The sequence below is a fragment of the Plutella xylostella genome, chromosome 6 (assembly GCF_932276165.1).
Source record: "Plutella xylostella chromosome 6, ilPluXylo3.1, whole genome shotgun sequence".
Classification (NCBI taxonomy): Eukaryota; Metazoa; Arthropoda; class Insecta; order Lepidoptera; family Plutellidae; genus Plutella; species Plutella xylostella.
In genome coordinates this window covers 8,432,712-8,445,777 of record NC_063986.1, presented here as the reverse complement: position 1 = coordinate 8,445,777, position 13,066 = coordinate 8,432,712, and the positions used below count along the sequence as shown (strand labels likewise).

Here is a 13,066-nt window from a genome sequence, read left to right as displayed (position 1 = left end):
CGTAAAGTTTACTACTTACTCGATAATGCTCGATTTATTGAATCGCAGGGGACTTTATTTAGTTTACCCCATCATTCGGAGGGCCGCTGAGATGAATACATAGTACACTCCAATGATTTCTGAATCTTATATTTTTATCTTGCTATTTTCTCATACGAAAAGAAAGATACAAAGCAGAAGTAAATGTTTTTTTTTACAAAATATGTCTATTTAACATCATGTCTTGAGAATAACTGCAGAAGAACATCCAGTTGCTGATAGATTTTAATATCTTTCAATAGAACCTTAAACTAATATCTAATAGGTATCAACATGGTATCATATAAATGCATTGTGGTCATACTTTGATAGCATATCTTTAAAAAGTGATAGCTACCTATATAGGTAAGCTTAATGACCTCATCGTTTTTTGAAAGTGAAACACTGCTAAAGGGGACACAAAAAAACACTGAATAAGAATAGCATTTTTCATCAAACCTTTTCTGAAGTATACTGAGCGAAGCTTATCGAATTCCAAGTTTAAAAAATAATTGTTATGGATCTAACAACTACTAGGTAGGTAAGTAGGTATATGTTCATTAATTTGTAACGATAGTTAGTTATTATAACAATTTAAATAAATTTAATTGTCATGCAACCTTCTTCATTTTCGTGCGTTCGGATAGCTGGAGGTGATCCCAATTTTTCCTCGCATGGCCGCGGCCTGGAACAAATAGCAAACTTTACTTAAAAAGATGGTACCTAGTACCTACATTATAAATGAATGGTTGTAACTTGACATGGAATGTGCTCTTATTTTACAGATGTGTTTATACAATGACAATAATTATAACTTAGTTAGGTAAAAGTTTTAGAATAAGTGAGAACTTTTTATCAGAACATAATGGGAAGACCCTCATTATAATAATAAGCCTCAAAGGGGAAATCTTTAAATATCTAAGTACCTATACAGGATGTTGCATTAAAAAAACTCAATTTAATATATTTTCCGTTGGTGTCGGAAATCTTCAAGATCCAGCGAAAGCCTGGCCTGGGCTCGGGATTTCACGATATTGCGAGTTTTACGCGAAAGCGCGGGGGCCCTCTTAACAAGATTACATGGGAGATATAAACGGGTAAGATAATGGCTGTCTTAAGCCCCCAAACTGGGAACCGACGGCGAAATTAAAATTGGACGGAAGACGTGGTGGGGTGAACAAACCTCGTCGCTAAATTAAATTGTGTTCTGAAGAAAAGTTGAATGAATTCAAAAGACACCGCTATCGGAAGATGAAATGGACTTGAAAAAATACGTGGACTTTATCCGCTGTCAGTAAAATTAACCATTCTTAGTAGGTACTCGTAAAACATGTCTCCCCAAAGCAAATCTAACAAATTCAAACAACGAAAACGGAATGAGAAATTCGCTCACTTGGAATGCAAATAAATATCGCTCTAAACATTGCTTTTATTCCGTTCCATTCCACCGATTATGCACACCGGATAGTGGGGTTTACTGTCTGCTCGAGGTATTGATCGTCTCTGCTTGTTTCAAATTCAATTCGCGAAGTGGGAATGACAATAAAACAGCACCGAACTGTTTGGATAGAGCAGCACCTGCTACCCCCTAAAGGTTTCGCTACGTGGAGCGAATACCTACGTGGCCCACTACGCCTTCAGAATAGATTACGGAACTATAAGTTCGAAATGGAAAGGCTATATATAAAAATATAGGTAGTGTTTTTTGAAATACCCAGAAGGATACGCTAGGTGGCTTACTAAGAAATGTCTAAATATTAAATTACCTACGTTGGCAGGCGGACTCCAAAACTATGATTATATCTTAATTTTTTATTCTCTGAAGTCACGAGTCGCAATAAGGGCAATGTGATAAATCTTTCAGGATCCCGTTTAATTTATTAAGTTGTAGGTGTTTTTATGACTTTGCGGAGCGAACCCTCATTATGGCGCTCCATCTTTTTGGTGATGAAAAAAGTTTTTGGCAACGTCGCCGCTTCGTAATGCGAATATTTGATGCCCCCTCCTTAATTTCCTTTACGTTTCTTGCGCTGTTCTGAAAACAAAGAAGATGAAAAAGTTTATATTTGTTTTGTAGGTATAAGTACGTTTCAACAAAGGAAAGCAAAAAGCGGTTCAATTGCATAGAGGGATTCGCTTTAAGAAAATATTGGAATATGTGGGCAGTAAAAAATGCAGACACCGCGTAGAGATGGTCCGTAGTTTTATGTCGGCAATTTGGGGCGCTCACAAAAGAAACGCGAAATAAGCGAATCGCGCCCGGCGCACCCCGCGTGCATCCGATAATAGCAACCTATTAGTCGGTATAGGAAACCATCTGCAATATAACTTAGTAAATATGTAAGTTATTTAATACCTTGCCAAAACGATGTTTAAATCCATGATAGTCCAGAGGATGATTGATCTAAAACTCAAAACAACCGAAGGCGATCCGTTTCTACGCTACAAAACTACAGACAATAAATACACAAGTCAACAACTCCGCAGTTTATTGAACGAGTGAAATAGAGATTTTTATTTATTATAATTACCAAACCAAGTATACTTCCGTATCATTCTACTCATTGGCATTTAATATTCTTCGAACCAAACTCTTACTGGAATCCAAACAAAAAGCAAAACAGGTAGGTGCAATCAAAATAATCGGCCATAATTTCATGTGGCTTTATACTGAAAGATACGTCGGTAATGGGACTATCGACCGTCCCGCTGTGCTTCGTGGGGTTCCAACCAATAAGTACAGAGGGCGTATCCTAATTTATGTTACTATATATCTTAGGTACTGGACAGGACTCTACGGTAATTTAGATGTTCTGCAACATTGTTGGGATTAACTCAGCCTTATTTATTGGGTTGCGTCGGTGAGTGCAAAGTAATTTAAAGTTCTGTAGTAGGAAATGAGCTCTGCTATGGCCTTACAAATTGGCCATTTATGAACTGTTTGTTTCTATAACATGGGAACTGTATTAGGTATTTTTGGGTAATTTAAAACTCTATTCATAGGTTACCAAATCTGCTGTATATATCAAAGGAGAAAACATAAACTATCATCATTATTTATCTCTACTCTGCGTACCAGAATTATTATGAGTAAAATATGTAAAAGGCGTTGCTCATCTTAATCTTTAACCTTATATTTCATTATGAAAAAAACATCCGTAAGACCTATAAAATAGACACTTTAATCCCTTGAAAATGTAAGTTAGTAAGGACATTTTTGGGTTGAGTTGAAGGTATAAACGAAAAAGATCATAATACTCACAAGATATGGGTACGAGTGGCAGTTTTTTAAAAGGTTTATTTTATAGTGAAGCCAACACGGTTCTAGTTACACGAATAAATAAAAAATACAAAGATCGACGAAATTACGTGTCACAATAACCATAACTTTAGAGATAGAATCTTGGCTTGAATAAAAAATATTAAATAAGTTTATAATTGGTTGGGTGATATATTTTTGTTCCTATTGTGTGAGTTTTTCTATATAGTTGGTTTTTTCATACAGTAGATTTAGGTACGTAAAACTGGACTTATTCAAACATAACTAGGTAATTCATAACCCTACAGATTCCTTTGACGGTATTTATAACTTATGTTCTATTCACTGATCTGAAGAATTTTAAAACTTTACAGCAGGGAATCCTGAAACATCGCATGCAGAAAATACCAACTATCAAAATAAAATTATCTCTCATCTAAAAGGAAAACGTAAAACCCAACCAAAGTAATTAACTTTTTTCTTTTAGTGTAGGTACCTACTGGCTGTTTTGGATGCATGAGGTGTTCTGTTCCAGCTTTGAAAATTTAAAAAGTTAAAATCTTCAGTCCCGTACGTGCGAGGGGGAAGGGCGCGGCGCGGGGAGGGTGCAGGTGTGCTCGTAAAATGTACACTTTATGGAAATATAAGATCCTTGTCGCACGCCACCGCTCCACAGAGAATGTAATCTCCAGTCTCTTTCATACCTTCGTAATAGTACGTATGTACAGAATCATCCGACACCTACGTGTGCATGGGTTAAACATAAATATAGTATAAAGCCAAGGCTGTTTGGTTATATGCATAGAATATGGCCAATTTTGTGTAGGTTGTAAGCAAAACATATGCTATCATTAGCATTAATGGTCGTCATGCTTTTTGGATATCATTTCGTTCGGCATCATTTTATTTTACATCATTTTACAAATTATTGTAAAAATAGCTTTTGAATGCACATAGGTATACAATAATGTTCGTTGAGTTTATGTAACAGCACATATCAATCAGTGTTTCAATGTTTGTAATAATAAACATACGTGCTTGTAAATAACAAAAGGTTTGATTATGTTTGGTACAACTTTTCATTGAATTGTAAACACTCTGTCCTCGGTTTTCCTCATCCAGACACTACCGGCTACTTGTCTAAGGTCCAATCAGAGAGCGTCCCACGCTTCCCTTGCAAGTTCGTGGTCTCTACTCGAGAACTCGTTTACCCCACCGGTCATCAGTTCGTCGGCATATAATAATATGGCTGGCCATATCAGCTTGCACTATTTTTTATTCTTTCTATAATCGATATTGTAAAAGATTGTTAACTAGGTAAGCTGCCCTTTATCATGTGCATAATTATTTAGGTATAGCTTCCAAACCTGCTGGCTTTCCGTTGAAATATCCGATTCGGCGGAATCGATACTCGATACTAATAAAACTGCTCGGATTCGCGAATACATAAAATGGCGGATTCCACGCTCTTTCAGCGTAAACCTAGAGAAGAAGGGTTCCCAGTTTTATTGCCAAGAATTTACATATAAAGTAACCATTGAAGGAAAGCGATCCGCGCTTACCGTCTTCTTCGTGTTTTTTTATTCATTGTAGCGAGGCCGGCTCCGTTTTATGGATCATGATGCTTTCTTAGCGTTTAAATATTAGGGGCATTTTGTAAAATACTTTTCTCAAGAGAATCCAATTTAAAGGTCAATCTGAGTCTGCGAGCCTGCTTACAAATAGAACACAGTAGAAAAGAAACTAGGCACTTACCATGCTTAATCATATTTTAATGTGTTTTTTTCTTCTTTCAGGTACAGGTTACAATGGAAAACCAACGAAATTAATCAGTTCAATTAATCAAGCAGAGCCTTCTCTAAGGTACCTACTTATATGATATAATTATTTCCAAATTTTGCATAATTTTCTCGTTTTAAAACTAGTTGCATGTGCCTATAAACCTATGTGTATCCATATATAACTATCATCTAATTCTATACTATGTACCCACTAAATACCTATACAACCTATACCTCCACCTCAAATATGCGTCATATTATCTGTAGGTAATGTAAAGTTTCTTCGTTCCCGAACGGTTTCCAATAAAAAGGACATTTAATTGAAGCCGATAACGAGTTCGAATCGCGGCTCAATAAACTCTCCACATTATTATTATGTTGGTCTCGAGATAAACTTTATATTGGGCTTGATAGTGCGTCTTGAGTTCCTGAACGTGATTCGGTTACATACAGGCACTTTGATTTTAACTTGATAATGCTCTTGGTCTTTTTTGAATTTGTACCAACAGTTTCAGCTCTTTAGATGTCCATTTTATTGCACTATATGTAGGTGTATCTTTATGTGTATAGGGTATTATGTCACAGATGGGTGTATTAATAGGAATAAAAATTACAAAAAATAAGATTTATCAAATATTAAATTATCTTCTAAGGGCAACACCATAAGAAATGAACACTAAACACTAACATACAGTAGTAAAATATTTAGAAAACAAAGTTTATATTACAATGCTGGTTCCCATAATATACTAGGTAATGTTTAGCTTTAGATAGCTTTTTTGGCAGATTATTTATACATAATCTGGCTGAACCAAAGAGCTAAATACCTACTTACTTATACCTATTGGAAGCCATAGATATTAGATAGGGCACCCTCAGGTGGGTATTTTTTTAGTATTAGGTACATACTTAGCTATTTTTTTCATAACTCAGCATTATTTAATGTGCTTTTAAACTTACTTACGTAGGTGCTTACGTTAATTTACAACATATTACGTCCCCATGACTTGGCGTCAACAGCGCTGTAAATTTGTTTTACAACTATCTATATACATTAAACTTAGACGCATATTTAGCGTGGATTCTGCTTGCAAGCGCGTCATAAAGCTATGATCAAACAAAGTTGCATTCTATTTTACCGGCTTCGCAAGATAAATTGTCATAATCCTTAGCATACATATTTTCTCACCAACGACATTTTTTGTTGTTAAATATTTAATTTAGCGTTACTACCTTTTACCTTTTTAAGTATTTAACGTTTCTTTTGCGAATTTACAACATTACGCTTTTAAATAAATAAAAAGGTAGACAACGTACTTACTAATACAAAAAATAAGCATTTTAAATAGTGTTATAGGTAATAAGTTTCAGTTCGGATGAATATTGCATATAACTGACTCTGCAGCTTCCTACACCGCTACCGGCGGCACTGTTTGAAAGACGCGACGTCGCAGCTCCGACGGCTGGCTAAGTGATAGTTATTCCACTTTTATAGGCAGTTAGATTTATTTTTACGGCACTGTTTGTTTTAATGTATTTTTCGCGAGAGGTCGCGCCAATTCATTCGACGCTTATCGGTTCTCATGGGGTAGGCGATAAAATGTTATAATTCAAGCCCATAATAAAGTGGACGCCCTAAATTATGCTATGATACGATCGTGTTAATGTTCCGTTAAATATTTGTTTACGGTTGGTACGCTAATTAGCGCACAGTAAAACTTTTTATACATTATGAGTATTTACCATTTCAAGCATTCCTAAATCGGCGTTTATGTATAAGCGCACGGGGGAGATAATGTATGCTGATTACAATCAATTGTTTTATCTATAAGTTATTTACCTATCTCTTTATTTATTCTGATTTTTCTAATGGTACTTAACTTATAAATAGGTTTTGAATTTGAATTTGTATGGTTGTGTAGCCATTATGTTTTTATGAAAACTTTTTCATCCATTAATATTCCAACCTTGTACCATTCGTACTTCAGATCTAACATTGCTGGTAAGTATGCAATAACACCCTCATACATTGAGAAATGCGTGCAAGTGCATGTACTTAGGTAGTTACCAATATTATGTGGGTACCTATATACCTATAAGTACCTATATTTATGTAGGTATAGAAGCTAAAGCTAATCCGATCAGTGGCCACAATCTCCATTCAGTGCGGCAGCGGTGGGTTTCTAATCAGGAAATATAGGGCAATAAAAGCGCGGCCGAAAGCGTCTTAATCAAATTGTTGTAGGTAATGACCATTCGGCCCACCGAGCATATATCGGAGTTCTAGTAGAATGAACTAGACAAACCACAATGCCGATATTTAAGAAAAAAGCGTCATTAGTTAATAGGTTTATTAAAATCATATTTTAATCTCATACCTTTAAGAAAAACGGCGGTTGTTTTTTATCGCTACTTTTAGAACTTTGTGCAGATGATAACATATAAAATACATATTTTTCAGTCAGGAATAACATTATAAGCATAAAATAGCAAAAAATACGAGTGCAATATCCTACTATGTTTAATTTTATGTAATTACTTATAGGTCATATAATATATACCTACATTCTCTAACTATCCTACCTACATCTAGAGGAATGACTAGTGGTCGTACAAACTGTAACACATAATTTTAAACTTTTGTAATTAAATAAATAATAACATATAAAATAGCTAAAGGGGAAAGCTAAAGATAGCATTAAGTGGCGTGCTTTGGGAGAGGCCTACGTCCAGCAGTGGACTGCTATAGGCTGATGATGATGATGATATAAAATAGGTAACACTATTACTATATGATGCGTCTCAGTGACTGTACCATCTTCTGCTCAAAGGCTCATCCAATACGTGCGAATTCGGGCCCACAAATTGCTTTTAGAAGTCCCCAATTAACGAGCCTTAGCAGCTTTAAGATTGACCGTAAATTAGCTTCTTTATGTCTACCGATAGGTGGAATAAAAATTTCATACAACGGATGCCGATTATTAAAAAAGATCACCTGAGTAGTAACTTTGGCAAGGCGTTTTTACAAAAAGTCAGGGTTTAAAACTCATACACATTTTTCTCCTCTTTCTTTTCCTGATAGGTGCATGTCTTCTAACTTACTAAAAATAGAAAGGACAATTATATATAGGCATATTTTTATGATAGTCAAAATCTAATCCTTAATTCCTACCAACCACAAAAACAGAAAACCAAAGAAACAGAACGCATGAAAGTTTCAAAACTAAGGATGCGTTCAATAAATCAGTTTTACAGCATTCCTGTGTCATTTCAGTCTTGGAGGACATAAAATGATAATTTTATCGTCCCCCTTCCGCCTACGGTTTACGACAATTGTGAAATGTATCGACAGTTCGGCGACACCTCGCCATATGGAACACCTAGAGCCGCGAGCACACGGAAACATTGCTGAAAGGAATGATTTTTCCATAATCTTAATAGATAAGTAGATAGAATATTCTTTATTTGTACACAAACAGAAAATAAATTACAAAACTTATATACGAACTAACACATAGGTACAAAAATGATGGTCTTATCGATTCCACTCGAGAGAGCCAGGTGCAGGTACTTACACCCCCACAGAGAATAGAATAGAATAGGATAGATGGTCTTATCGCTTAAAGCGATTTTTTCAAGACACGGTGGAAGGGTATACCTATTAAGATCTGATAGGTTCAAAAGTACTAAATCATTTTTACTCATCCTCACAACCTATCACGTCCCCACTGCTGGCGTACGAGAATCTTCTCCTAAACTACGGTAGATCAGCATCGTAAATAACATACAGGAAAAATTCCGTTTGTATTTCCGTATGCGGAAATCCAGTGCTGTAGAGCAACATAATTTAAATACAACCTTGATTTCAATTTACATAACATAGGATAGGTACCTACATGATAGTTAAAATAGAACTAGACTCTATATTCAAACGATATTAAAAATAGAACTGATACCTATCTTCAAATTAGGTGTTAGATAATCATCTTATTGTCACACACATATTCTACTGTTTTGTTTGTGTGTTTTATATGGACTTGGTCTGAAATAAAATTATATTCTATACTAAAATGAAAAAAAAGATCTTCTACCGATTCCACTGTCCAACCATGGAACCCTCCCTCGCCCCCACACGGTTCCTTCAGTTATTTTAAGAAAGGGATCCATCAATCTCTCAGGAACTCCCGTAATGGCGTACGACGCTCACGTCAACTCACGCTATGTGTTCACGCTTCGTAAACTACACGTGAGGGATGAAAAATAGTGGTATCTATGGTTATAATACTGGTGATTATTAAAAATGTTATCTATGGTTATAATACTGGTGATTATGACGACCGAATGGCGTAGTGGTTAGTGACCTGACTACTGAGCCGATGGTCCCGGGTTCGATTCCCGGCTGGGGCAGATATTTGTTTAAACACAGATATTTGTTCTCGGGTCTTGGATGTGCCCGTAAAATGGCAATAGGCCCGCCCCCTATTACATTGGGACTAACATAACACTCTGGCGAAAAGTGGGTGCAGCAATGCACCTCTGCCTACCCCGCAAGGGAGTACATTAGTACAAGGCGTGAGTGCGTGTGTGTGTTTTTTGTGATTATGAAAAAAAACAGCCCCAACTGAGGAGCTCCTTGCATCCTCAGAACCTATAAATAGGTACGACAAGATGATGATGTAGGTAGACGATAACCTAACCTACAAACTGAAATTTTAATGATGTCAAGGCATCAAAATTGTGCACTGAAGTGTGGCATAAAAAGTTATCTAAGTAAACTGGTTTAATTAACACACATACGTACTACGTTGTTACCTTATTAGTCTTATTATACCTACCTGTATAAAAATACCTACCGTTACCGCTTATATACCTACAATTTCAGAGACTCTTGTTCTAGGTATAATGCATTTTTTTCAGAAAATAGGAAAACCTTATCTTTAATGACTGATTTAAAAATTATAATTAGGTAACTCTTTTTGAAACATCCTGTACCTACCTATAATTATGCAACGTAATTTCCCCTAATGGCCCATTACGATCAATTATCTCACTTTAATGTTTACGGTCGGCTAACAACGGACCTATGGTAACAATAATGAGACCGAAAAAGGGTAAATAAATGTAAATTTTTCATACAATCAACAGTTTTGGAGTAAACATTAGAATAACAATGGCTTGAGCTTTCTTAAGCTTTAACGTTACTTACTGTTAATTTAAATGTTTAACAAATAATTTGTTAGAAATAGTGTTAATGCTTATTAGTGAAGCGGTAAATAATATGTATCTAGAGGCAGAATTTTAATTTAATTTGAAAATCAGTTAAACCAGTTAAGCACACTATAGTGTAGATACACTATAGTGTGCTTAACTGTATATACTATATAGTTACGCATTAGATAATGTAGATGATTTATCGCAGCATTTAAAAACACTGCAAATTGTAATAATTTTCAAAATAATAGATAGGAATGTGGAAAATGCTCTTCCAAATGACAGATTGTACTAGGTACCTACACAATCCACTTCTAGATATAACATAAGTAGTTAGATAATTATAATATACTTTAGTGCCGTACCGACATACCTATCTACTTAATTATTTAACAAGTCCATCATCATAGTCACTTTAAAGTTAGCATATAGTTAGTAGTTACTAACAATTAGTATTGATGCTAACAAAGTCACATTGTAGTAATGAAGACGCGCCTTTGAATTAAAACAATAGCGAATGATTATGTCCTCCATTTTATTTCTAGCTAAATAGGGTCTAGGTAGGTAACTACTAGCGGAATGATCAAACTTATTCTCTTAAATATAATTGATTTGGCGGAGTAAATATGTGTTTCTTAGAAACACCGTATGCTTGCATTCTTCCTTCTTATAATTTCTTAGAAACTTCTGCGATTGATTTGAGTATGTCGTATGTAACTATATGTACCAAACAAAAAATATTGGGGTGTTTATGTACCAGCTAGCCTAACATAAAACTCATTAGGTAGTAATTTTTTTTTTTTCAAATTGTTTCAGACGCCTATTTTGATGACTGACTAGCCATTAGCCATAGGTAGCCTTCTTTTAAGATTCTACAAAATGCCAATACCTATGTATTTATTTTGTATACCTAGGTACTGTAAAGTATAAATAAAAGCTTATAGATATGTGTTTAGTCTTAGCATTAAAAACATTCAGACGCCGTCGGCATATTAACCAAAGCTGCAAATTTCCACCTCGATCTCTACGCGTTAACGAGTGGCCTCTTAGGCCTAATGGGGAATTAAGACGTAAAGACACCCTGTAGAGGGGCTCCTCATGCATCTATGGATGTCACTCATTAAGCCGAACACACCCCTCTTAATGATGATGGCGATGTTTTATTTCTTATCGACCGCTTGCTGATTCATTCTTGAATTTTTAAAGCTGGACGTAAAGTCTTTGTGTCGTAGTAGATGCTTTAATTACAGTAGATAAGAGGCACTTTTAAGATGTCCGTGTAGCTTAGCCCGTGGCTCATTAATAAACCTACCTATCTTGCCTTTCTCAGCACAAAACTATTTAACTTCTTCATAGTATATACGCTTCAGCGAAACGGCTCAACTGAACACCCAGTGGCGCCAACATCACGACCACCACATCGCATCAGCTTGACTGTACCAGGCACGCACACATGCACAGAGTTTTCCGTAGCAGTGTTGGTAGCACTGCGAGTATGGATTAGAGCGAGCTCCCGCGCGGACGAACGTCACAAAATGGCGGCCATAAAAACAAGTGAACAGTGAGTTACGGCCGGAGAGGGGGCGGCGCGGGGTGGCGGGGGGTCTCGGCCCGGCCAATAGCGCATCGTGCTGAACCAGCTCTCGGCTCTCTCGCCCGCCAACTCTGCTGATTCTTTTATGGCCGTCGTTGTTTTTCTCTGGCGCGCTTTTTCCTGATTTTTTTGCGGGAAACTGTTTTGTTTGCTTTGTAAGGAGCGTGATCCGGTCTACAATGTATTTTAAGTGCTTTCCCTGACCTGAGAGGAATATGGATCTGGGGTTTTAGTTGCTGGTAATAAGTTTGGTTAGGAATTTTTGAAAAGGAGTGTATTTTTTATATTACCTCGTTCTTGAACCTTAGGAAATGCAGGTATATAGGTACATACAGTAGGTACCCTAGGCCTAAACCCTTCCTTCATTGGAAGGAGACCCGTGCCCCAGCAGTGGGGACGTAATGGGTCGTGATGAGAGGTAGGTACCCAGGCAGTCTATGAATTACATACATACCTCTATTCCCAAGGACTCTAGGAAAATGTAGGTATCGTGTGAAACTGTCATTTACTTACCTACCTTTCCGTGCCTCGCATCCATACCGAACTACAATTTAAAAGGAAATATGAAGGCAATGCGCACAGTGAACATAAACTGACGCACAAGCGGTGCGTGTTTTATCTAAATTGAAATTCCACTTTCCTAACTGAATTTGGGCACGCATTTTGATAACACTGCGTACGAATTGGAATAGGTACCTACATAAAGTAGATTGTATTTGCACAGGAAATATTGCCTGTTGCCACGGTACGGCTGTATGAAAACTCTTATCAAGAAAAATGCTTTTGTTACTTACTGCAAATGTTGTAACTTTTTGAGTAAAAATTGTGAAACAATTTAAAGAATAAAAGTTTAAATATACACCACCAAAACCGTTCATCCAAAACTACACATTTACCCCTAAACAGAAAGAGCATCCAGACAATAATTTAGCCAACTAATCCAGGCCTATAAAAACTAAAACATTATTACAACGCGAAGGCGAAACTCATCAGGCAAAGTTCCTAAGTAATAATTTACTTAAGACGAAGCCCGACTTAGTCCTGTAATATCTTCTTCTGACATATTTATCGCTCCAGAGGGGAAACACGTCTTAGGGGAGTAGCGTGGGGATATTTCACAAGGCGTGCTGTCTTGCCAGATCGTATCTTTGATACTGTAGCAAAAAACGCGGAAAGAGCCGACTCTGGATATTGGAAAAGTTT

At 36.4% G+C, this 13,066-nt stretch overlaps 1 protein-coding gene across 2 annotated transcripts in view; it reads left to right on the top strand.

Annotated features, from left to right (window-relative positions):
* The window catches only part of LOC105398748 (homeobox protein abdominal-B), a 74,964-nt gene that overhangs the window by 12,955 nt on the left and 48,943 nt on the right, over nucleotides 1-13,066 (top strand). For both annotated transcript variants that reach the window (XM_038119943.2, XM_038119941.2), the window contains exon 2: nucleotides 5,074-5,140. The gene's annotated coding sequence lies outside the window, so the exon portion shown is untranslated. The remainder of the gene's footprint in view (nucleotides 1-5,073; nucleotides 5,141-13,066) is intronic.